This window comes from Penaeus vannamei, chromosome 16, assembly GCF_042767895.1.
Source record: "Penaeus vannamei isolate JL-2024 chromosome 16, ASM4276789v1, whole genome shotgun sequence".
Lineage (NCBI taxonomy): Eukaryota > Metazoa > Arthropoda > Malacostraca > Decapoda > Penaeidae > Penaeus > Penaeus vannamei.
The window spans coordinates 10587294-10612293 of NC_091564.1; the positions used below are offsets into that span (position 1 = coordinate 10587294).

Below are 25000 nucleotides of genomic sequence, written 5' to 3' on the forward strand. Positions count from 1 at the left end.
TCGACAGCGCGTCATGAGAGAACAGCGAGACCCGAAACCGACTCTGTCAGCTCTTTGTCAGTTCGTTGTGTCAGTCTGTGTTCTTTTCCAACCAGGCCTTTGCCGACAAACATCCGGGCGTTTAATGATTAGAACTTGACACGAAACTGTAACCGCAGTGTATGGTCTCGGTTCTTGGGGGTGAACGTTTCTGATTTTGCGCTCGCTGTAAATTATGATGTGCTTTCAACGAGTCTGGTCTTTTGGCATGATTGTTATGAAAATGCTGCATATATGATGTTTTTTTTATATATACATATTGGCAAAGGAATTAATCTTCCTACATATCCTCGTCTGACTCATTTCTCTCTCTCTCTTTTTTTTTACATGCCCCCCCCTCCCATTCTCCCTCATTCGTCCCTAATCCCTCATTCGCCCTCACTCCCTCCTTCTCTTCTCCCCCGCCTTCTCCTTTTCCTCCCTCTCCACCACCCTCTCCCTCTTACTCCCTCATTCTCTTCTCCCCCGCCTTCTCCTTTTCCTCCCTCTCCGCCACCCTCTCCCTCTTTCGGGCGTCGTATTACCATGAGAAAGCCCCCCGTTCAGGTGCCCGGATCTCCCGCACCCTCGCGCTGTGACGAGTGCGAGCGAGGAAGCCTCCTGGGAAACACAACAGGCGTGTGATTGATGGCGCGGACGTTATTGTTATGTGGTTTGAATACATTCTGTGATCAATAGCTCATTAAAGGTTATTGCTGGGTATTAGGCACGTTAATTTCTCTAGAGTTGAATGGAGGGGACAATGCACCTGTCCGTCACCCTCTCGGGATGCATACACTGCTCTCATGCCGGGGAGAAGGTGCCTCTTGTGCCTCACGGAAGTGCCGATGTTATGGCACTTGGCGGTGAAGTAGTAAGCTCCGCGCACAGTCGGCGTGCAGAATGAAGGCTGGGCTGTGTTGTTTTCTGTTACCGATCGATTTCTGTTATTGGTTATCATTTGCTGGGTTTATTAGACTATGTATGTTGTCCTTGTCATTGTGGGTCATTTTTTTCTATGCACTCGTAAGTATTGGGGATTACTTTCTTGGTCTTGTACTGGCGTTGACGTTCTCCCCAGCAAAGGGAATGGGGGGGGGGGGTCATCTCGTCCTTGACCGCCATGTCCCATTTTGGTGATGAATGTACGTGCTAGACGTGTACGTGAATTATTTATCACTTGAAGAATAAATCAATCCAGGGTAGTATGATGATGAGGAAGGAACGTGTTTAGGGATTCAGGATATCGTCGGGTTATGGCGATGCTGCCGATAGCTGTGGCGGGTCGTGGCGCTCCACCTATAGGTAGGGGGGGTTGTGGTAGGGCTGTGGTTGCGTTGGGCTCGCTATTTTTTGTGATAACAGGATGCTGATGGCTGCTGATAAAGCGTGAGAGGTTTGTTGTCATATGCGAATGAGTGACTGGTAGATGATAGTGGCAGTGCATTGTAGAGTATTGTATACTGAGTTGTTGATTAAGTCTTGTAATTTATTAGATATCGGCCTTGTGCTCGAATTCGCATTATGATTTTTATGCTGTGATAAACTAATGAGTTACTGTTTGATGAGTAGTGAAGGGGAATGCCGCAAGACTTTCTTTTAATTAACTGAAAGATCGTGACGAAGAAGAGGAAGAAGGATGTATCGCTTATTCTTTTCTTCCACGATCGCTCCCGTTGCCTCTCCGGTCGTCACGCCTGTCACTCATCATAACCAGGAGGTAATTAAGACGTAATTATAGGCTAGTTAATGATACATTCATAGTCATTAAACCGCGGATTCATATTAGGAGCGAGGCTGATCTGATACGTGACAGGTGAGGGGAGAGTGAAGGGTGCCAGGGAATTAAGTGGCTGATGACGAAGAATGTGTGATGAGGGGAAACTGAATAACTAAAGACATGAGCATGATTAATGAGGGCATATGAAACGATGCTTTTCAATGAGTGAAATACGGAGGTATTATTTGAATGATTGGCCTTGATTCACTTTCGCCTCAGACATGCAAATGCTTACGGCCTTTTAAAAGAAACAAATGGAGAAAGAAAAATGATATGTGGATGAATACAAGGCGGCCGAATCTATTGATGCTTACGGCCTATTAAAAGAAAGAAATGGAGAAAAGAAAAATTATATGTGGATGGATACAAGATGGTCGAATCTATTGAAATAGAGGTTGGGTAAGGCTTCGTGCACGAGGAGAGCACCGAGAGCGCAAGTCCCCCAGGGTGGGTTGCGTCGCACTGGAGGCGGGGCGGAGGACTTGTACCGGGATTACGGGTGATGACTGCCCCTCTCCCCTTCTCCCCTCTCCCCCTCTCCTCTTCTCCCCCTCTCCCCCTCTCCCTCTATCCCCCGATTCTCTTCTTTAGCTCTCCTCTCCTTATTTCCCATACCCTGTCTTTTATCTCCACTTTTCTTATTTACTTTATTTCTTCCCTTTCACCATCCTCCTCCCTTCTTTCCTTTGTCTCCCCATCCCCTTTCTTTCTCTTTCCTCTCCCTCTCTCCCGTTCCTCCCTTTCCCTCTCTCCCGTTCCTCCCTTTCCCTCTCTTCTCCCCTTCACCCTTTGCTTTCTCTTTCTCTTTCCTCTCCCTCTCCCGGTCTTCCCCATCCCTCTCTCTCTTCCGTTCCTCCCCTTCCCTCTTTCTCCCCCGTTCCTCCCCTTCCCTCTCTCTCTTCCTATCCTCCCCTTCCCTCTCTTCTCTCCCTCTTTCATCAACTCCAATCCCTCCTCCCTACACCGCAACCCCTTTCCCCTTCTCTCCCCTTCCCTCCCCACCCCTCCCCTACTCTCCCCTTCCCTTGAGGAATGCTGTCTTCGAGGAGGTCACTCCCACGCCGGATGTGTCACCTCTTGTTTTTTTTATTCTTATTCTGTGTCACAGATGCTGAGAGAACACCTGTCACCTTTTTTGTTGTTGTTGTTTTCCTTTCTCTCGTTACGCCATTTACAGATCGTGTGGGAAGGTACTGAGCTATTTTATTGTGGGACATTTTAAGGTGGATTCGTGTGGGACGTTCTAAGGTGGATTCGTGTGGGACTTTCCAAGGTGGATTCGTGTGGGAGGTTGTAAGATGGATTCGTGTGGGACGTTCCAAGGTGGTTTCGTGTGGGACGTTCTAAGGTGGATTCGTGTGGGACGTTCCAAGGTGGTTTCGTGTGGGACGTTCTAAGGTGGATTCGTGTGGGACGTTCCAAGGTGGATTCGTGTGGGACGTTCTAAGGTGGATTCGTGTGGGACGTTCTAAGGTGGATTCGTGTGGGACGTTCCAAGGTGGATTCGTGTGGGACGTTCTAAGGTGGATTCGTGTGGGACGTTGTAAGGTGGATTCGTGTGGGACGTTGTAAGGTGGATTCGTGTGGGACGTTGTAAGGTGGATTCGTGTGGGACGTTGTAAGGTGGATTCGTGTAGGACGTTCTAAGGTGGATTCGTGTGGGACGTTGTAAGGTGGATTCGTGTGGGACGTTCTAAGGTGGATTCGTGTGGGACGTTCCAAGGTGGTTTCGTGTGGGACGTTCTAAGGTGGATTCGTGTGGGACGTTCCAAGGTGGATTCGTGTGGGACGTTGTAAGGTGGTTTCGTGTGGGACGTTCCAAGGTGGATTGTTTCGTGTGAGACGTTCTAAGGTGGATTCGTGTGGGACGTTGTAAGGTGGATTCGTGTGGGACGTTCCAAGGTGGATTCGTGTGGGACGTTCCAAGGTGGATTCGTGTGGGACGTTCTAAGGTGGATTCGTGTGGGACGTTCTAAGGTGGATTCGTGTGGGACGTTCTAAGGTGGATTCGTGTGGGACGTTGTAAGGTGGATTCGTGTGGGACGTTGTAAGGTGGATTCGTGTGGGACGTTCCAAGGTGGATTCGTGTGGGACGTTCCAAGGTGGTTTCGTGTGGGACGTTCTAAGGTGGATTCGTGTGGGACGTTCCAAGGTGGTTTCGTGTGGGACGTTCTAAGGTGGATTCGTGTGGGACGTTGTAAGGTGGATTCGTGTGGGACGTTGTAAGGTGGATTCGTGTAGGACGTTCCAAGGTGGTTTCGTGTGGGACGTTCTAAGGTGGATTCGTGTGGGACGTTCCAAGGTGGTTTCGTGTGGGACGTTCTAAGGTGGATTCGTGTGGGACGTTCTAAGGTGGTTTCGTGTGGGACGTTGTAAGGTGGATTCGTGTGGGACGTTGTAAGGTGGTTTCGTGTGGGACTTTCCAAGGTGGATTCGTGTGGGAGGTTGTAAGGTGGATTCGTGTGGGACGTTCTAAGGTGGTTTCGTGTGGGACTTTCCAAGGTGGATTCGTGTGGGAGGTTGTAAGGTGGATTCGTGTGGGACGTTGTAAGGTGGATTCGTGTGGGACGTTCCAAGGTGGTTTCGTGTGGGACGTTCTAAGGTGGATTCGTGTGGGACGTTCCAAGGTGGATTCGTGTGGGACGTTCTAAGGTGGATTCGTGTGGGACGTTGTAAGGTGGATTCGTGTGGGACGTTGTAAGGTGGATTCGTGTGGGACTTTCCAAGGTGGATTCGTGTGGGAGGTTGTAAGGTGGATTCGTGTGGGAGGTTGTAAGGTGGATTCGTGTGGGACTTTCCAAGGTGGATTCGTGTGGGAGGTTGTAAGGTGGATTCGTGTGGGACGTTGTAAGGTGGATTCGTGTGGGACGTTGTAAGGTGGATTCGTGTGGGACGTTGTAAGGTGGATTCGTGTGGGACGTTCTAAGGTGGATTCGTGTGGGACGTTCCAAGGTGGATTCGTGTGGGACGTTCTAAGGTGGATTCGTGTGGGACGTTCCAAGGTGGATTCGTGTGGGACGTTCTAAGGTGGATTCGTGTGGGACGTTCTAAGGTGGATTCGTGTGGGACGTTGTAAGGTGGATTCGTGTGGGACGTTCTAAGGTGGATTCGTGTGGGACGTTCCAAGGTGGATTCGTGTGGGACGTTCTAAGGTGGATTCGTGTGGGACGTTCCAAGGTGGTTTCGTGTGGGACGTTCCAAGGTGGATTGTTTCGTGTGAGACGTTCTAAGGTGGATTCGTGTGGGACGTTCCAAGGTGGATTCGTGTGGGACGTTCTAAGGTGGATTCGTGTGGGACGTTCCAAGGTGGATTCGTGTGGGACGTTCCAAGGTGGATTCGTGTGGGACGTTCTAAGGTGGATTCGTGTGGGACGTTCTAAGGTGGATTCGTGTGGGACGTTCCAAGGTGGATTCGTGTGGGACGTTCCAAGGTGGATTCGTGTGGGACGTTCCAAGGTGGTTTCGTGTGGGACGTTCCAAGGTGGATTGTTTCGTGTGAGACGTTCTAAGGTGGATTCGTGTGGGACGTTGTAAGGTGGATTCGTGTGGGACGTTCCAAGGTGGATTCGTGTGGGACGTTGTAAGGTGGATTCGTGTGGGACGTTGTAAGGTGGATTCGTGTGGGACGTTCTAAGGTGGATTCGTGTGGGACGTTCCAAGGTGGATTCGTGTGGGACGTTGTAAGGTGGATTCGTGTGGGACGTTGTAAGGTGGATTCGTGTGGGACGTTGTAAGGTGGATTCGTGTGGGACGTTCTAAGGTGGATTCGTGTGGGACGTTCCAAGGTGGATTCGTGTGGGACTTTCTAAGGTGGATTCGTGTGGGACGTTGTAAGGTGGATTCGTGTGGGACGTTCTAAGCTAGATTCGTGTGGGACGTTCTAAGGTGGATTTGCATGGGACTCAAGATTAGCTATTCTTCTTGGGAAACTACAAGTAAAAAAAAGTAGAGAAACGAAATTGAAATGATGCATTTTTATTTCTTTTTCGATCACATGCAGTTTGATGAGAGGTAACTTCGCATGCCGTGTAATGAGGTCTTCGGATAACGGGTTTTCGGTTCCGGATAGCTGTGATCACTTTCACTCGTGGTCTTGAATTATTACTCTTACGGCATTATTCTGTAATTTTGGCGAAGATTATGATATCAAAGTTTGATTGCTCAGCGAAAAATTGTTCCTTCTCATTCTTTTTTATTCATAACCTTTTGCGATATGTGTCACAGGGAACTTTGTTTATTGTTGCTAAAGCTGTTTAAACTTTTTTTCTCTCTTTTCTTTTCCTTTTTTCCATGTTCCCTCTTTCTCTCCCTCACGCTTCTTCAAGTTTGACCCTGTTTCTCCTTCTTTCTGTCTACCCAATGTGCAGCCCTTTCACCCCGCCTGTCTAAGTTGCACCCTGTCCCCACCCCCACCATCCTTTTCCTCCTCCCTTTTCCCACTCCTTCCCCACCCCATTCCCCACGTACTTCCCATCCCTTTCCCCACCCACTATCACCCCTTTCCTCCTCACCCACCCCCACCCCCTCGCCCACCCTCTCGCCCGCCCCTTCGCCAAGAAAGTGCCTCCTCCCCCTTAAATCACCTGGCCTGCCGCGGCGCCACTCGAGTAGCCGTGGTTCATCAATGGGCGAGGGGGGGGGGGAGGGGAGAGGGGGCGGGGCGAGAGCGTGGGAGGCGGCGATTCTGTTGCTCAAGAGACTGTTTTAGCATCTCAAGTGTGCTCGGGAGGGCGGAGTGGCGACGTGCGACGGAGGGGGTGAAGGAGGAAGGGGGGGAAGGAGGTATAACTTCACCCCCGAGGACCACTTGTGGGCGTGGAAAGAGAGAGGGGAGACCAAAGGATGAAGTGAGAGAGAAATAAGACAGAAAGACAGGTACACAAGAAAAAGTTGAGACAGACAGACATAATGATACAGACAGAAACAGGCATAATGATACAGGCAGAGACAGACAGACAGAAACAGATAGAGACAAACAGACAGACATGCAGACATACAGATATACAGACAGACAGACGGACACACATACAGACAAGACACACAGACAGACATGAAGCAAGGGAGACCCAGAGACCCAAGACCGAGGCCGTGGGCGGCGAGGGCGACGGCGGGGCCATAGTTGCCCCAAGAAGGATGTTCGCTGACGCCCCTTATGGCCGTGCCTTCCAGAATGTTCCTCCGACGCCGAAAAAGGATGTCTTGTGACGCCTCTCTTACTCAGCCTCGTTGAGACAGGTGGCGCAGAGGAAGGCGGGGGGGGGGCATATGCGGCGGGGAGGGGGAGGGGGGGTGTTGATGGAGGTCTTACTTGTGGGTTTAGGGATTTGTGGATGGGGGAGGGTGGGATAGAGAGAGAGGGGGGGTGTATTTTTTGTAGTGAGGAGTGAAGACTTACTCATGCATGTGTGATTCGGCCTGTATGTGGTCTGCCCAGATTTACAACGTGAGATCACTTTTCGGGTTATGTTATATTTGGTACTGAGCGTGCATGTGTATCTCTCTCTCTCTCTCTCTCTCTCTCTCTCTCTCTCTCTCTCTCTCTCTCTCTCTCTCTCTCTCTCTCTCTCTCTCTCTCTCTCTTTCTCTCTCTCTCTCTCCTCTCTCTGTGTCTCTCCCTCTCTCTGTGTCTCTCCCTCTCTCTGTGTCTCTCTCCCTCTCTCTCTCTCTCCCTCTCTCTTTCTCACTCATTCTCTCTCTCTCTCTATCTTTCTCTCTCTCTCTCTCTTCCCCCCCTCTCTCTCTCTCTCTCTCTCTCTCTCTCTCTCTCTCTCTCTCTCTCTCTCTCTCTCTCTCTCTCTCTCTCTCTCTCTCTCTCTCTCTCTCTCTCTCTCTCTCTCTCTCTCTCTCTCTCTCTCTCTCTCTCTCTCTCTCTCTCTCTCTCTCTCTCTCTCTCTCTCTCTCTCTCTCTCTTCCCCTCTCTCTCTCTCTCTCTCTCTCTCTCTCTCTCTCTCTCTCTCTCTCTCTCTCTCTCTCTCTCTCTCTCTCTCTCTCTCTCTCTCTCTCTCTCTCTCTCTCTCTCTCCCCCTCTCTCTCCCCCTCTCTCTCTTTTCCTCTCTCTCTCTCTCTCTCTCTCTCTCTCTCTCTCTCTCTCTCTCTCTCTCTCTCTCTCTCTCTCTCTCTCTCTCTCTCTCTCTCTCTCTCTCTCTCTCTCTCTCTCTCTCTCTCTCTCTCGCTCTCTCGCTCTCTCGCTCTCTCGCTCTCTCGCTCTCTCGCTCTCGCTCTCTCTCTCGCTCCCTCTCGCTCCCTTCTCTCTTTTCTTCTTCTACTGCTGCTGCTTCTGCTCCTGTCCTCCTCGCCTCCCCGCTATTCTCTATCTGTCCTGTCCTATCCTATTTTTTTCTCACCCCTCCCTTTCTCTCTCTCTTCCTTCCACTCTTATTTCTTGCACTAAGTTTCCTGTAGCGGTTTACTTTAGTGGATTTATTTAGTCATGCGGCAATTAGATTTAAATACAGTTGCTTCAGTCATCCTTTGAGAATGATCGCCCAACTGTGGATATAACATCATTGCAGTGACTTAGTTCGATTAAGACTCGACGATTGCACACACTTACCAAGAACTAGTAAGTTAAGACGTAAGTTAAGACGCGCTGTGTTTCTTGTCTGTTTTTCTTCCTCTTTTGCTTATTTCTTCCTCGTGTTTATGTCTTCCTCGTGTTTTATCTTTACGTTCTTATTCTTGTTTCATATCAGCATTGTTGCTCTTCGTGTTTATATGTCTTCCTCATATCAGGATTTTATTTTTTATTTATTTATTTTTTTTATTATTATTATTTATTTTTTTGAATGCGAGATTTACCAGGAATCCGTTGTTTCAGGATATCTCACGTGGAGCACTGAACTGGTTAGATATATACAGTAATAAAAATTTTATGGTAGTTTTCACACCTTTCTGGCTACCGACATGATGATGGGTGTCTCCTGCTTCGGAAAGTGAGAAGATTAGGTTACACGTAATAAATGTATTATGGTGTCCCAGTTTTATAAAAGGATTACGAATTTCATTTTGAGAAGAAAAAAATGCTAGATTGCTTAGAATCTGTTACAGGACAATATTGGCGTACCACGTGACCTACATCAAGGGAGGAGCTGACGGTGCATCGCACGCGGTACCATCAAACACATGATTTTGCACCATGTTATCTCCAAACGCCATGATCCTCATGAGGGAGGGGCGGGAGGAGGGGATGTGGGAGGGAGGGTGGAAAGGATAGGCGGAAAAGGGAAGGAGGAAAGGATGGGAGGGGGATAAAGGAGGGTGGAAAGGATGGGAGGACGATAAGGGAGGGTGGAAAGGATAGGAGGAAAAGGGAAAGAAAGGATGGGAGAAGGATAAGGGAGGGTGGAATGGGTGGGAGGACTTAACAGGAAGGAAAGGGTGGGAGGAGGAAAGGGGAAGGAAAGGGAAGGAAAGGGTGGGAGGAGGAAAGGGGAAGGAAAGGGTGGGAGAAGGAAAGGGGGAGGAGGAAAGGGAAGGAAAGGGTGGGAGGAGGAAAGGGAAGGAAAATGTAAGAGGAGGAAAGGGAGGGAAAGGGTAAGAGGAGGAAAGGGAAGGAAAGGGTGGGAGGAGGAAAGGGAAGGAAAATGTAAGAGGAGGAAAGGGTGGGAGGAGGAAAGGGAAGGAAAATGTAAGAGGAGGAAAGGGTGGGAGGAGGAGAGGGAAGGAAAGCGTGGGAGGATGAAAAGGGAAGGAGGAAAGGGTGGGAGGACGAAAGGGGAAGGAAAGGGTAAGAGCAGGAAAGGGAAGGAAAGGGTGGGAGGAGGAGAGGGGAGGGCCGTACAAGGAGGAAGGTGAAGGGCTAAGCCTAACCTTCCTTTAACCCTAATTCTAAGCGAAGACTTTTATCACAGGAAAGAATCTTTGCCGTATAAATCCTCCTTCCTCCTCGTCGTCTTCATGCTCCTTTTCATGGTCGCTTCCTACAGCTACTACTGCTATTCTTCTTCAATCTTCATCTAACCCTTCATCCTCCTCCTAATCATCATCATTGCCATTAGCTTCCTCCTCCTACTACTACTGTCTTTCCTCTTTTTGCTCTTCTTATTCTTATTCATCCTCCTTCCCTTCTTCCTCTACTTTCTCCTTCCCTTCTTCCTCTTCCCCTTCCACTTCCTCATCCCGCTACTCTTCCTCTTCTTCCTCCTTCTACTCTACTCCTCTTGCTGCTCTTCCTATCTCCTCCATTCTCCCCCTTACCCTCGTGTCTTGTTAAACCCCGGGACATTTCCCCCTCACTCGCCCCCCCCCACCTTCTCCCTCTCCCTCTCTCTCCGTCGCTCCCTCCACCACTCTCCCCCTCGGCGACGACTGACGAGCGAGGGAGCGTGTGGCAGCGAGGGACGAGTGAGTTGTGAGTCATCCTTTGCGAGTCCTTTGGCGAGTCGTCTCCTGTTTCCCCGGAGTTTTTTCCCCCCATCGCCGAGTCCGAATGCGTTGGCTGAGGAATGGCCTTTGGCGATGGAGGCTGGCAGGGTGGAGGAGGAGGCTTATTTTCGTGAGGTTCTCCAGTCTTGTTGGATTGCGATTGCTTTATGATAACTTAAATGGACGACGTGAGGTTTATTATCTATGATTATGATGATGATGGTGATGATAATAGCAATGATGGTGTTATAATTTATGATAGTAATAATTTTACTGATGAAGATCGTGGTAATTATGATATTACTGATGATGATCATGGTAATAGTGATATTTATATTTGATGAGCATTTTAATAATGATAATGATGATGGTTATTATGCTTAGTTCATTGTTCGTGTTTAAGAAGTGCTTTAAAAAGTTGTGTTACAAATTGATTTGATTTTCCACAGGTGAGTGTCCAGATTGACATGCAGGCTTCGGGGATGGAGAAGAAGGTAGGTGAATTACGGTTAAGAGACGGCAAGGAATGGTAATTAGAAAAGTCAAAGTCGAAAAAATGGAGTGGATTAAGAGGAACGCGACACAAAGGATTTCCTTCAGCTGTCACATCTGTCTTGAAGAGAGGTGTAATTATAGCGATAGAATTCAAGTTCTTTCCAAAGAGAGGCGGCGAACCAATCCAGGTAGGGCTAAAGTTCTCTGGCAACAAAAAATTATCCCTTGTTCATTCCACCGTTAATCTCCGTATGTTTAATCGAGCGCCTTAGATCCTTCCCGAGGAGTCCTACCGCGCACGCCACGGATCCCCCGATAATGAGGCCTCCTTAGGATCCCTCACGAAGAGCTCCTTCCGCCCCGAGCTTCTGTTACGCCGCCGCTTACCGGTGTCTTTATTTACGGCCACGCTACATGCCTCGCGCCCTGCCGGTCGGCGTAACCTTCGCCGTGACCCGATTGGATTACGCGGTGTATGACCTCGTTTGAAGGGGGGGGGGTGAAGGGGTTTACTTGGGTGTATTTGTTGCAGGGGTCACCTCGCGGTTGTGTGTTTGTTGCCGGGTCCGTTTCTGTTTCACGGGAGGAATCGCTGTCGGAGGGTTTTTCGTTTCGTTTTTTTCCTGGCCGTAATGATGGGAACGGACATGATTGTGGTCAGGTAGAGGGGCTCTTCTTCGTTGTTCATCTCCGGTTGAAATGCCGGGCTACAGATGCTCGGTTTTCATCATTAGTAATAGTTGTGATAATAGTCTTTTTATGATAATAGTAATCTCATCATCATCATCATCAATGTTTTCCAAATTGTGGTACTGTAATTATAATTTACATTTTATTGATTAGTTTAGGTCTTTTCGGGTTTATTAATTTAGAAGACGCTATGTGAGTGTGAAGGGCGTTTCTTTAGTTCGTAAAAGGTTGCTGTGCTTCATATCCAAAGCCCCCTTTTCCTCATTTGTGGCTCTCAAAACAGTAATAAAAAGAGAAGACATCGCACTTTCCCCCTTTTCACGGCAGCAAAGCCATTCAGTAGACACATTAATTTCATAGTAAATACTTCATGTTCAAGTGTAAATAAAGAAATTTGAAGTGAAGTGAGACTCGGTTTCCATTTCATCCATTCAAAAGTCTTGTTCAGGTATTGTTTACCTGAGCACAGTAACGGATCACGTTTCATGCATTCATTAGTGTCTGCGGTACCAGCTATGGTGTCTAGTCACGAGACTTGAACTGCGTGGTATTGTGCGTATCAGTTGCGGATATTTGCCCGGGCGTTATCAACAGGTGGTGCTCCGTGGTACTAGCCCCGCTGAGCTGATAAGAACGGTTGGGGGAAAGTTCGTTATGTCAGGGTTACGTTAATTGATTGTTTTACGTTTGTTTGTTTGCGTGTTTGATTTGTTTGGTGGGGTTTTGTTCGTCATGGATGGTCCTGTTTGTTTTGTATGTGCTTTGTGTATTTTTTGCATGGGTGTAATTTGTTCGAGGTTATTTTATCAATGTGACACGCGTGGGCAGAGTCGACGTTGTTCCACGGGGATGCCGTGCGCGACCTGCCACCTCGGAGCGACGCTGGAGTGAAGGGGTGAGAGGTGGCGGCTGTGGTGGCGCGGATGGTGATGATGATGACGGCGGTGGTGATAATGACGGTGGTGGTGATGATGGTGCACATCATGACGGGGGGGGGGTATTTGGAGGGGCGACGGAGGTGATTACGAGGCCATTACAACGGGCGGGAATGGCTCCTGGTGACAACGAGGGGGATTTATAGGGCCGTTCAGGGGAAGGGGATCAGTTTCCCAATCTGGTTCCTCAGCCTTGCAGACTAATCCTGTTAATCATGGGACTTTCACTCAGATGAATTTCTTTTGTCCGACGGCGCCTTGGGCTCCGCCGCCATGCTAACGCTAGCTCTGTTATGGCACTGCTGACGTTTCTCCCCATGGCGCTCGCCCGCGTCCTGACACGTGCCGGCGTCTCATCAGGAACCCCGCACTCCCTGTCAGCGTCGCCGTAAAATCTTTGTATTATCCTGTCGCTTTCTACCTTCCTTCATATCGCTTTGTTTTTCTCCTTCCTCTGCTTTTCCGTGGCTCGCTCACTCCTCTCTCGTGCATATCTCCCTTTTCAAATCGTTTTCCGCAGCGGATGCCCTCTCCCCCTCACTATCTCTCTCGCCTCTCTTCTCCACACCTTTCCTCATCCTGCACCTCTCGCATTTCTTCATTCTTATCTCCTCTCCTCCACGTTCCCTCTCTCTGTTTCCCATTCCCGGGACGCCCTTCCCTCCCTTATCCAGAAGGGTCCCTTGACATTCATTCAGTCTTCCAAGAGGGTCTGGTCTTATCTCGGACCTCTAGCCAGGGAACCCCAGATACCTATTGTTGAGCTCCGTTATCGCAGGGCAGCCGTATGCCAGCGGCTTAGCATTGACAACCAACCACAGTCAACACATCCTGCAAATGTGTACGTGGTGCTTGTAGTTACAGCAATGGGTGCATTGGCAGCACGCGCTCAGACCCGCATTTGACCCGAGATCAAGGGCCCTTGTGCTAATATTGTTTGCACATGCAAATGTACGTGTTCCTATGCACATGGGTATATATGTGTTGCGATGATGAGCCGAGCCGACCCAAAGGGCTTTGTTTACCCCAACCACTCGGTCAACATGCCCGCGGTTCGGTCCCTCTCCACCGGCCACGTGCCACGGCTTCCGGCGGGCTCGCGAAACGCTTTTTTCGCCCTCCCTTTTTTGTGGCTCGTGCGGCGTCTTAAGATTGGCAGGACTCGGAGCCAGGGCATAAAAAGTGGATGTAGTGGGATTCTTGACTTATGATGAGTTTACTTAGGATTAATATATTTTTTGCATGGTCAACGCCACGGCCAATTAGCGTGTGTTAACTCGGCCACTGGATGAGCCTCGTTTCGCGCGCGATTTTGCGGTCCGTCTTATCTCCCGGTGAAACGTATCATCATTCTGCGCCCCGTTCAATAGAGAAAAAATACAAATCCATTATTTACAAAGACAACGGATTAAGATAGAGGGAGAATGGGCGTTAAGTGCCCGGATTAGCATGGCACGATGAGCGGTGGCGCCAGGGAGAAAGAGCAGCATTGTGCCAGGGATGTTGACTCAGAGCACACACACACGGCACGGCGGGATGGATGGCGGGTATCGGGGGAGCATCAGGGTATCAGGGGGTCCGAGCTGGGTACGCAGATGGGTGGGTAGTTAGGTGGATTAGGGGATGGGTGTCGCGGGGTTGTTTTGGGTTGTTTGTTCCATTGGCTGGTTTTTACCGCGTTTGGTTGACGAGGTGAGGGAGGATGTGAGGTTGGTAGAAAGTAAGGTTGCTCGAGGTGGTACTGGGTTTATTTTCCTTATATATAAGTTACGTATATTTGAAAGAGAGCGATGAAGGAGGAAACATCTTCCCAGCATGTTGATTTAAAAACGTCAACCATGCATAAATCCTTCTTGCATGAGAGGATTTGATAAATCTTCCCTGCCTCATTTAGCGTGTTCGTCATATCAGCAGAACATTGTTAATCTTGTCACACTAATTGCGCATGTTGATAGTATTCTAGGAATCGGCAAAACGATAATTGTTTAATGCTATATAGGTTGTTTATTTTCCCCCAGATATTCAGCATCGATGATTGAAAGAGCGAGGAGCTTGAGTTAAAGGAAATAGACCCACCTGACACCTGCCGACCTTATTGTCACTTCGAGTTTAGCGAAAAAGTATATTGGTGTAGGCTGAGTAGGGTATAGCAGAGCATAGATGAGTAGAGAAAATAGTGCAGACTATATGAATTATAACAGAAGGGACTAGACGTGACCAGCGCAGAATAGAAGAATTGGAGAAAAGAATATGCGAGAACTGGGCTTGATAGCGTTGAGAAGGTAGGGCCGAGCGCGAGAGTGAGGTAGGTCGTAAGGTAGAGTACAGTAGACTTTTATAGTAAAGTACAATAGGACTTGAGTTGGGCAAGTTATTATGGCCAGCGACCCGCTTTCCACGCTTCATGGGGTCTCTCTGGGAATGAATCGAGAAATAGAATCTGTGACAAAGTCGAAGAAAAATGGTGCAAACTGTCACATTTTTTCCACTCTCTCTTTGGAGCAAGTTTTTTTTCTCTTATGGGCATTTTTAGTCATGTTGACCTTTGAGTGTGTGATGTTGAAAGTGTAACATGCGGGATGGTGGGTCCTTCTTTTATTTTATCCGTAACTCTAAATGTTTTGTGAATGCCGTAAATATATTCAGGCGAGTGTGAGGTAAACATGTGTTTGCAGAATATAGATGGTTCTTTCGCGTTTGGACGGAGGTATGTTAACAAGGTTGACAGGGGTGTTCGTGTGGCTTGGGAAGAATCACAACTATTTTATTGATTTTTTTCCGCTGCTCTTTGGGACAAAGATCTTTCTCTTCTCTGCATTTTTCGAATAGAAATAATTTTTTTGGGGGAAAACTAGTATAACTGTGGATCCTATTCCAGTGGAAGTTTTATTTTTTCTTCGAAAGATTTCTACTGTAGAAAGACTTTTTTTAAAATGATAGTAGTTTATTGTGTCGAGTAACAAAACCTACTTTAGCGCTCTGACAACTATCATAATTTCTCATTGTTATGGTGCCATCAGGAAGGTGGATCTTAACGAAGGGAGCGATGCGGTCGCACCAAAGTAAGTCTATGATGTCTTTGAGCCGTCACAGATCTAACGAACATCGAGATTATGATAACACTGCCAGCCTACACCCTTTGTGGCGGCTCGACCTCACGACAAAAGGAGAGAGAAAGAACCCAAATGGTGCGCTTATACGTCGATTGGCAAAGCAAAGTGAGAGCAAAATCTCCAAGGGTGCCTCATGTCGGACACAATTCTTCACTCTGGGATCTTTATTTTTACGTCCCACTTTCGGCGCCGATTGTATATTTATGCGCGAGTGTGCGAGCTAGATGGATGTTGTGAAGACACGGGCATGGCGGGGGCTGGGGGTCGGGCAGGGTGGACTTTCTCCCCGTGTTTGGGCACCTTGGTCACCACCGTGTGTCGTGTGACCCGCCCCTCGCCACCCAAGTGTCCACCTCGGTGCCTTCCCCCCTCCCCGCCCGCTCGTTCCCATCCCCACCCCTTTGTTCCCACTCCCCTTCCCTTTTCCCTCCTACCGCCTACCTGTCTCCAATCTCCTACACCACCTCCCCCCCTCCCTCCTCCTTTCTCCCCTCCTCCCTCCTCCCTCATCTCGGTCTCACACTTCTGCACTGACATCTGTCTCTTCTTGCTTGCTTTAATCCCTCCCTCGCCGGGTCATGCGAAGGCTCGCGATTCCGCAGAAAAGACAGGCGGAAGAATGTAGTGACGGCTGTGCCATTCCCCGCTCGGTCTGGCGAGTCCTGCGAAATTTGCATTTGCAAGGAATCGAATGCGCAAGACGCAGGGTGCCGACCGTGCAAGCAGACCTCGGATCGCAAGGGGAGCGGGGGGGGGGGGGGGGGCAGACGAGGTCAACCAAGCGACGAAATAAACAGCGGAGGGATGGCGGATCGCGGTTCGCTGCCCGGTACATTTCGGCGGTCCTTCTGGAGGGACGGAGGCGGAGGGAGGAATGAGTCAGCGATCTGAATCACCTTTTTTTATCGTGTGTTTAGGTGTTCGCGCGCCCGTTCGGGTCCCTCCGCTGGGTGACGTCGAGAGGATGCGTCGGACGCTAAGGGACTTTTTTATGTTTGGTATTCACGTGAGTAATGGAATAAATGTGGGGCTGAAGTAACATGCATACAGACAGGCAGATTAAGACTAATGAACGGACAGGCAGATAAAGACGATTAAACAGACAGGCAGACAGATAAATGCAAATGAACAGACACAGATAAAGACGATTAAACAGACAGACAAATCCACACACTCACTCACTCATACACTCACACCCAAATTGTCCGTAATGCTGGCGAATGCAACGAGCCTCCGAATTGTTTTAGACCATGTGGAGTTAATAATGGAACATAATACAATACATCGTAATAATTAAGTAATCATCCTATTATATTATCGTTCCATTATTGTTGTTATTATTCTAAAAGTAATTAATGTTACATTACTGTATGTGAACTGCTTGCATTTCCCTTTACAATTACATATTTTCAAATAGAACTTTGAGTATAGCCTTGAACACAACATTAAATACACTGAATTTATACACTTATTTGATTATGTATTTAGAAATATAGCCATTCGATGATTATGAGTATAGAGGAGAGAGTTGAAATATTAACTGTGACCTTATTAAACTGATTTGCATGCACAGAAGAATAAAAGAATTGTCTTTTCACGAAGCATATGAATATAAGTACTTTTATGAAGGGGTAGAATGTTATACAACTCTGATATGCAGACGTTCAAATAATTGAAGCGAGATTTAACACATTTTCTACATTCAATAGTGTAAGTACCAGCTGCTTATATAGATGGTCATATTAGTGTAAATAATATTGCGCTTTCGCGAAAGGTGCATTTTAACATCAATATCGTAGTATGTGCACACCTGAGTGAGTTTAGAGACACTTCCCTGGATTTTTATTAACGTATTTGTTTATCCAGCCCGGTCCTAGATGGCAGTGAGCATGATGGAGGAAAAACTAATTTCACTTGAACATGACACTGAGGAGAGGGCAAAATTCAGACATTTTATCAAGATCATTGGTTACAAAATAGACAACTGATTCCTTGCCTGTGTTGTGGGATAAACTCACGATGTACTTTATTGCAGTTTGAGCTTAGCTTTGCAGAACAGGGATTCAGTGCAACCACTCATTTTTTTTTTTACAAGGAAAGTAACAAAATGAAAGTTACTAAATAGTGGAATAAAGGGCCTCTTATTGGCTTCCTTCAAACCTGCTAAGATATATATATGACCTTTCATATGATTAGATGTATAGGTTTTATTGGGTGGATTTTTATTTGTGAAATGCATACGCTTGTGTATGGTGTTCGATGAGTTGACATGTTTGCGCGCGTGTGTGTGTGTTTGTGACTATCTGTTTGTATACATGTGATATCCCTATAAACATATACGAAGGAGAAAAGAAAGCGACGCTCGTTAGCGAAGTCGTACGTCGTAACCATCTGTCAGTGTTTAGGTACGAAGGCTTTTCTTTTTTATTTATATCGATGCGATGAACAAAAATGATGCAGAAATTGAAGCGAAAGTTTGATTTATCTTGAGAAATGGGAACAGGTTGAGAATGCCGGAGTGTTTCATAGACGGGGAAAAAGGGCGGATCTTTTCCTGTAACACGAGTGCAAAAAGATAAAGCGGGACGACCCCTGGAGATCCGGGAACCCGATACAGCCCCCGACGGACGTGCCGCGGGAGTCGGGAATGCAGGGTCGGGGGTCGGCAGGTGGGGGGGGGGGGACTGCAGGGGCGCCTCTCGGACTGAGGTGTTCCATCTATAAGTGTCCGGTGGCCGGGGGTCGGGTCAGGGGGATGGGTTGTGTCTGTTTGCCGAGGGAGAAAGGGAAAGGGAGAGGAGGGAATGGGAAGGGAGGAGGGAAAGGTTGCAGGGAGGAAAGGGATGGATATTGAGGCCCCTTTGCACTCGAATACATGGATAACAACACACACACGCACGCACGCACGCACGCACGCACACACACACACACACACACACACACACACACACACACACACACACACACACACACACACACACACACACACACACACACACACACACACACACACACACACACACACACACACACACACACACACACACACACACACACACACACACACACACACACACACACACACACACATATATATACAGGGAAAAAATGTATTAAAGATTTGAAGGATGAGGTGGAGACACAGAGAAAAAGGAAGAAGGAAAAGAAAGAGGAGATAGAAATCACAGACTAAGAGTAGAAAAGAGAGATACGTACTCGGTTGGGATTGTGCTTAGATTATAGTGATTGTCATGATTTGAATCTAGAAGTGCCCAGAAACAATAGAATCACAACAAGCGCATAAAGTCATCAGAGCGACAAAGGTAAAACTCCCGCCAAGAAAGCCACGAAGGGGACACTTACCTGGGAGGCTGCAACCGGCGCGGGTGCCAAGGGTTAGTTGTTTATTTTGAGTTTCCGCGATCATTCGGGGGCGGAAGCGAGAACTGCCTTTTGTGGGGGAGAACACACGCACACTTTGCGGCTTCCGGAGCACCCCATCAACAGGGCGAACCGGCGACTGTGCCGATTTTTTAAGAGGGGCGCGTGTGTACGGTGGAAGGGGTGGTTGGCCCCCCCCCTTCTCCCCTGCCCCCTCCCCGCCGCATGCCCCGTCTCTCCCCTTTACACAAGTGTGCGAAAGGGTTGGTTTGTTGATAGGGAGAGCCGTGTTGTGGGGAGGAAAGAGGGAGGATGTTTATGGAGTGGAAGGACGAATGACAGATGTGGAGGTGATGGCGAGGAGAAACAGGTAGTGTGGAGGAACAGCTGCCTTGGTGAATGAGTTTTATGTCCATAGATAGGAAGAAAATTGAAGAAGAATGGAAAAGAGAAAAAGAGAAAAGCTGTAGACCAAGAGACGGGAAGACGCGGTAGCTACAGATTGAGTGAAAGGTAAGTGTTCAATGATGGATGCATGATTGCAGCGGTAACAAGTATAATAAATTCGTCGTTGAATATGTATGTACCCCTGTTACATGTTTATTGCAGGTGATCATATAATGTTGGCGCAAATTTAGCACAGAATATCGATTTTGAGGGTGACATGAAGGTGAGTTCATTGGTCCGGGATGGTCTTTGTAGGTCTCGAAGGTGCCAGAGCCAGTGGTGGCACTTTCAAGCAGCCGAACTCGTGACCTCGTGTGACCCATCTCTTCTCTGCCAGGATTTATGGTATCCCGTTTCGACGTTCTCCCTGAGTACCTCTTCGGTGTTATGGTTTTGACTTGTCTTGGGTTTGCTTGAGAGGGAACGAAAACAAACGGAAAAATGATCAGCAGGAAAGGAACGACACGTTTATATGAGTGCGTTGAGGGGCTGCTGAGGTATAGTTTGAAGTTTATTTTCTTAACCAATAAGATTTTTTTTTTTTTGGGGGAGGGGGGGGAGGGATAACACGCTATAGCCAAGCGGGGAGTAGGCGGTAAACTTAATAAGAAAAAAACGACATAGAACACAAAAGGCCACTTTTTGGATATAAAGAAAAGAATACTGTCATTATGGAAGAAATACAATAACAAGACCTTGGCAGAAATATACACAACAAACTTACCCAATCATCCTAACCTCATTGCATGTGTGTGTGTGGTGCTTGTTTATTTTTACACACGTACAAGCATGCATTTGCGTGCCTTCGAATGCGTGCGGGTTTGTGTGTAAACCGATGCTTATGACACAAGCGGTCAGTGTCCACAACCGCCGTGACGTAACTCCTGGGGTTCACCATTCCGCTGACGTCACGTCCTCTACCTCCGCCCGACCTATAAATAGAAAATTGTCAAATTTCTCTTTAATTTTCTGACGGAATTTTGTGATTATGTTTATGCTAATGGCCGTCGAGGTTTTATATGGCCGTGGGTGAGATATTTCCCGTTGCACAAGGCCCTCCGAATTAGGACAGCGTCGCGGGTCCAGGCGCGCTTCCATTCGGGGCCATCTCGTAACCCACTTTTTTGTTTTCCACGTTGCGCTTTTAGTTGAGGAATTCGTGCGGATGATGTGGATGGGCGGATTCCTTAGGGTAAATCGTGGGCGTCTGTGTGCGTAGTAACTGGATAATCTCCGTCGTTGATTTAGAAGAATTCCTTTCACATAAATAAGTTGAGTTAGTTTTGTTTATAGATACAAGGATTGACTTTCTTTAGATGTTTTTTCCATTTGAAATCAAGCTCTTTTCTCGTCAGTGTCTTTTTTGTAGATATATTCCTTCGAAAACCATAAATAAGAAATGAAATAGTTACCAACAATAAAGACACGATGTTAGTAAAAAAATAATGTGAAGCGAGGATTTGATTACAGTTTTTCTTCTTTCTTACAAGGTTTGCGAGTCCACATGACCACTGTCACACAGGCGCTCCTATCGACCTCGTAATAGACGTGATCATAAAAGGATGTGTGTTGACTTTCATATGATTTTATGATAGGATTGCTTTTGTTGTCGAGGTGTGAATGACGTTTATACTTTATCGTCAGTTGTGTATTTATTTGTTTATTTTAGTTTCCGCTCCGGCGTGTCTAAATAGTTGTGTGCGTTGTTTTTTTTTTATTGTATTATTAGCGCTATTATTGATTGCATTTTTTTTATTATGACGGATGATTATGATAATGGATGCGATATATATTTTTTAAGGGTAATGCTATTTTATTGTCGTTGTTTTGCTGTTTTTTATCTTTGTTCCTGGAAGTGTTATTATCAGAGAGGATTCAAGGATTATTACTTTTCAAACTGTTAATCTCTCTATGCATTTTCCTGGTATGTTCCTCCTTATGAGCACTGGGCATGAAAAGAGCATTATCCTTCGCCATAAAAGTGTTGCCAGAAATGGTTTATACTGTGATGGTGGCATTTTATGGCATCTTTGGCCGTGCACTTGCAAAGAAAAATGTGCGCCGGCGGCCCAAAAGAATTCAACTCTGGCTGCTTTGCCTTAAATTGCAGTGCACATGCACAGATGCCTTCGTGCATTGAATGGTATGAATAAAAGTCGACATGAGAGGTATGAATGAGAATGAATAATTCCACTGTGCGACATATATAATTAACGTTTCAATATTACATCTTCATCAGAGAGAGAGAGAGAGAGAGAGAGAGAAAAAGAGAGAGAGAGAGAGAGAGAGAGAGAGAGAGAGAGAGAGAGAGAGAGAGAGAGAGAGAGAGAGAGAGAGAGAGAGAGAGAATGACAGTGAAATACAGTGAAATACAGTGAAATACAGTGAAATAATATGTGAGTGAGTGAGACAAAAGTATATACATGTGAGAGAGAGAGAGAGAGAGAGAGAGAGAGAGAGAGAGAGAGAGAGAGAGAGAGAGAGAGAGAGAGAGAGAGAGAGAAAGAATGACAGTGAAATACAGTGAAATACAGTGAAATAATATGTGAGTGAGTGAGACAAAAGTATATACATGTGAGAGAGAGAGAGAGAGAGAGAGAGAGAGAGAGAGAGAGAGAGAGAGAGAGAGAGAGAGATAGAGAGACAGAGAGAGAGAGAGAGAGAGAGAGAGAGAGAGAGAGAGAATGACAGAATGACAGTGAATACAGTGAATACAGTGAAATAATATGTGAGTGAGTGAGACAAAAGTTTATACATGTGTGAGAGAGAGAGAGAGAGAATGGCAGTGAAATACAGTGAAATACAGTGAAATAATATGTGAGTGAGTGAGACAAAAGTATATACATGTGAGAGAGAGAGAGAGAGAGAGAGAGAGAGAGAGAGAGAGAGAGAGAGAGAGAGAGGAGAAAGAGAGAGAGGAGAGAGAGAGAGAGAGAGAGAGAGAGAGAGAGAGAGAGAGAGAGAAAGAGAGAGAGAGAAAGAGAAAGAAAGGTGGGGGAGCCAGCTTATGGAGCCAAGGCAGAGAAAGACCGAGCCAGATGGGATAAACGCGGCACTAACAGAGGGAAACGCAAGCGGAATCGACAACGCAGCCCGAGTGCATGGTGCTGTTAACTCATTATACACTTCGCTTCGTGCATGATGCATGGCAGCGACGGCTAGAGTCACCTGGTTTATGATTCGCCACGATAACAGGCGATACAGCACCAATTAACCGTATCGTATCTTATGCCACCAGGCGATAGCAGGCGATAGCTGATAATCTCCCGTCGGCCATTAAAACATTTTCCGCCCGAGCTGCTACGGTTGGAACTCCCATTAACCTTACCTGGGCGAGTCACCTTTCCGTCCAGAGCGAAGTAGAAGCGACAAAAGACTGTGAAATATTCTTTTTCTCTGTCTTTATTAGGCTAGAGCGGGGGCCTCAGTGTGTGTGCCGTGTCTCGACATGGAGGAAACAGTGCAGTGAACTTCTCTAATCCCCAAGCTGGTTTTAAATATCAACCGCCCATTTCCCCTTTTCTGTTCTGAACTGCATTTAAAATTCATTCGCCAGCAAAAGCGAGGGGGTGAGCTTTGCGATTTCGAGATGAGTGGAAACGCAGTATCGAAGAAAGTATATGCGCCAGCGCGCTCTGGTTCAGGGCCTTATGTGTGTGTAATCTGTGTGTAATTTCGAATTAGAAGAAGAAATGAGCGTGATAAGACTAGAAACTAGGTCCTGCCTAGACGTCCAGGGATAGGGGGAGGGAGGGGGGGATGTCGACAGATTGTGACCCAGGGGGACGTGCACGTATATCCTGTCCTATATTGTAAAACTTCTCAAAACGCGTGAAGAAATCGAGAACATTCTAAATTGCGCCGAATGTTTTCCTTTCTACTCAACTTTTCTTGACCTTGATGTCTTGGGTGAAAGGAAAATTATCACGAGAAGAGAAAGAAAGAACAAACAATGATGTTAAGTGCATCCTGGCGTGGTGTAGCGACTTTCATGGCTGTGGAATGAAAAAGAAAATGTTTTACTGAAAGAAAATGAAACCTCCTCTCGAGAAAGTAATTAGCATATTTTTCATATCGCCCTTTTAATGGCCGTGGAAAAGGTTTTATTTTTTAAAAACTCAGGGTGGAGTGTTGCCTCTCCTCCAATCCCCTCTTTTCCCCCTCTCCCCCTCTTTCTCTCCTAGACTCTCTCCTTTTCGCTTATCTTCAGGTTTTCCACTTGTTTGTGTCGCATTATCTCGCTAGCCTGTATCTCTTTCCTCTGTCTCACCCTCGTTTTCGCTCGCTGTGTGTTCTCTCTCCCTTACTCTCTCTGTATTTTCTCTTTCCCTTTCTGTATTTTCTCTTTCCCTCTGCTTTCTCTCTTTCTTCTATTTTTCTCTTTCCTTCTCTTTTTTCTCTCGTCGCCTTGTATTTTCTCCTTTCTCTTTCATTTTCTCTTTTTCCTTCTCTGCTTTCTCGTTTTCCTCTCCGTTTTCTCTTTCTGTGTTTTCTCTCTCTCTCTCTCTCTCTCTCTCTCTCTCTCTCTCTCTCTCTCTCTCTCTCTCTCTCTCTCTCTCTCTCTCTCTCTCTCTTCTCTCTCTCTCTTCTCTCTTCTCTCTTCTCTCTTCTCTCTTCTCTCTTCTCTCTTCTCTCTTCTTTCTCCCTCTCTCCCTCTCTCCCTCTCTCCCTCTCTTCCTCCCGCCCTCCCTTCCTCTCTTCCCCCCACCCCTCCCTTCCTCTCTCCCCCTTCTCTTCTTCCTCCTCTCGGTCTCCCTCCCTTCTTCTATCGATTTCCTTCCGCTTCTCTCCTTGTCCTCACCCCTTTCTTCACTCCTTATCCCACTCCTACTCCCACTCACTCTCCCTCTCCCTCTCCCTCTCCCTCTCCCTCTCCCTCTCCCTCTCCCTCTCCCTCTCCCATTCCTTCCTGTATCTCACTCGCTTTTTGAACCTACCTCAAAACCGTCGAACCGTCTGTAGGCCTACGGTACATTAAGAAATCTGTCATCCGCGTTATTTTGTGAGTCACGCGATGGTTACGGAGAAACATTTCACATTTATAAGTTTTAAAAAAATCTGACTCATATATTGGGTTCTGGATTAGCGAATCTTCATTCACTTTTTGCGCATTTTCGAATCTTTACTCATATTTTCTTGTTTTCGAATTGCCGAATCTGTTTACTATTGGTAATATTAATTAAGGTCGATTACACGAAATTTCTCTGAATCTGCTTTATCATGTTTATCAACTGTTTTTTATACGAATTTTATTATCGATATGTAACACCATTTTTTCTTTTTTTCTTAATGATGGTGACTAATGATATTATCCCTATAAGGAGGTCACTCCGATAGCAAGAATTGCCAAACGATCAAACGTAGAGCAACAGTAATAACAACAATTTTATATATATTTTTTCTATTGCGAAATGATATCAGATCCCGTTCTCAGTGACATATATATACAGACATTTTTTTCTCTCCTGCAGTAAGTGAAGTGTCGGTAAAGTAAGCGTGTAAAAGTGAATGCGCGAAGGTCAGTGTAGTGGCGTGCTGTGCAATATTGCGTTCTCGACTAACTTCGCCGTGTTCTCGTTGCGGACCCTTCGTGGTGGTGTTAGTGGAGGGTGTATGAGACGCTAACTTGTGTTTAGGTTGAATTTTGATGTGTGTAGAACATATTGCTGATATGTTAGTAATGGTTGTTGTAATGATGATAGTAGTCGTTGTAGTGGTAGTAGTTTTAGTAATGATAAGGATTATAAAAATGGTAACTATAAAGATTAAAACAAATA

The 25000-nt window shown here is 46.9% G+C and overlaps 1 protein-coding gene and 1 long non-coding RNA gene across 10 annotated transcripts in view; one reads left to right on the plus strand and one right to left on the minus strand.

The window, feature by feature from the left end:
* Positions 1-25000, plus strand: part of shot (dystonin-like protein short stop) — a 433523-nt gene that overhangs the window by 191109 nt on the left and 217414 nt on the right. The gene's annotated exons all lie outside the window — the stretch shown is intronic.
* The window catches only part of LOC138864379 (uncharacterized), a 17578-nt gene continuing 11924 nt past the window's right edge, over positions 19347-25000 (minus strand). For all 7 annotated transcript variants that reach the window (XR_011399140.1, XR_011399139.1, XR_011399137.1 and 4 more), the window contains 2 exons: positions 19948-20155; positions 19347-19635 (listed from right to left, as the gene is read on the minus strand). This is a non-coding gene — a long non-coding RNA (uncharacterized lncRNA). The remainder of the gene's footprint in view (positions 19636-19947; positions 20156-25000) is intronic.